The following is a 1,887-nucleotide window of genomic DNA, read 5'->3' as shown; positions in this document are numbered from 1 at the left end:
TTGCACCAATTTAGGAGTCAAAGAACTTCTAAATGAATCAAGAACGCGTCCTCCGGTACTAAATGCACTTTCTGATGCCACAGTAGAAATCGGAATCGCTAACACATTACGAGCCATCTCAGCAAGAATAGGAAATCTAGGTTCGTTCATTTTCCACCAAAGTAAAATAGCAAATTGTTCATTTTCAACCTCATTTTCTTCACCAAGGTACCTATCCAACTCTGTTTTAGCATCCATACTTCCACTCTTTGCTTTATGTCTCAAATATTCTTGTTGTATCAGTGTTCCTTTATGAATGCTTCCAAAATTTATACTTGATAAGTCCAATGTGTTACAATGTGAATCAGATGAGACTTCGCATGCTTTTGAAGTTATCTTTCGATACTCATCAAATAAACAAGCCATATATGTCTTAATTTCATCTATCATTTTCTCCCCTTTTTCTTGCCCATACATCCTCAAAAGAACAAATGCGACATAATCAAACTTGAATCGAGGATCAAGAACACAAGAAACAAAAATCATCTTATTCATCTTCTCTGGAGCACCCCAATATTTGTCAAATTTAGCTTTCATTCTCCTTGCCATCAAACTCAAATTAATATCATCACCCTCTATCAACAATTTCAAAACACAATAAAGCTCACCAATTTCATGGAAGTGAACATTTGAAGTTACGTATAATGAACCTGATACCCTCAGTGTAAGGTTATAAAATGTTTCAAGAAACTTCTCCATCCGTCTTACATTAGCCCAATCATCACTTGTGAGGGCTCCTGCAGTCTTTCCATCTTCACAAACATAAATAAGAAGATATTCCAACAACCCGGGATCAAGATTGCCATAACTTACAAAAGCATTTTCAAATTCTTGAGCAGCTTTTAACATCAAATAAGTGGAATTCCACCTAGTCGCAACATCTAAACACAAGGACCTTTTATTTGTTATTTTTTCAATTTCACAACAATCTTTAAATCTTTTGATCCTTGCAGGAGATTGTCTGATGTATCTCACAGCTTGTCTAACACGTCTAACAGAATCACCAATTTCTTTTAAACCATCTTGAACAATAAGATTGATCACATGAGCCATACACCTAACATGAAGGTGATTACCATCCATCAAATTTGTTCCCCACTTACTAAATTGTTTTGACAATTCTTTCACAGTAATATCATTTGAACTAGCATTATCAACTGTGATAGTGAACACTTTATCCAAGCCCCAATCAAGTAAACACTTAGTGATTGCAATTGCCATATCATCACCTTTATGGCTACTAACAGGGCAAAAATTTAGTATCCTCTTATGCAACTTCCAATCTTTATCGATAAAATGAGCGGTGAGACACAAATAATTAATTCTTTGAATTGAAGTCCATGTATCTGTAGTTAGGCAGACTCTTTGACTATTCTCCCTTAAAAAGTTCTTAAGCTTTTGCTTTTCTTCATAAAAAAGTTCAAAACAGTCCCTCGTCACTGTTGTACGAGATGAAATTCGAAATTGAGGTTGTGCCACACTTACAAAATTCCTAAATCCCCCCTTCTCAACAAAACTAAAAGGTAGCTCATCTACAATTATCATTTTAGCTAAAGCTTTCCTACATAATTCTTGATCATATCTCCAAATACTCATTGAAACATCACCCTTATGATCTTTTGAAGCTTCTTGAAAACTTATTTTAGCTTGGCTAGTTTCACCATTGTGGGGATTTTGTTTACATTTTCTCAAATGAGTGCTCAAAGTTGATGTGCCATTATAGCTTGTATTAGCAGCATAATTAGAACTACAGTATTTACACCTTGCTCTAGGAGCCCCATCAGAATCATCATACTTCTCAAAATGTTCCCACACAACAGATCTAGCTGTTACCACTTTCTTTTTTTT

The sequence above is a fragment of the Primulina huaijiensis genome, chromosome 11, assembly GCF_012295235.1.
Source record: "Primulina huaijiensis isolate GDHJ02 chromosome 11, ASM1229523v2, whole genome shotgun sequence".
NCBI lineage: Eukaryota > Viridiplantae > Streptophyta > Magnoliopsida > Lamiales > Gesneriaceae > Primulina > Primulina huaijiensis.
This window is presented reverse-complemented; position numbering follows the sequence as displayed.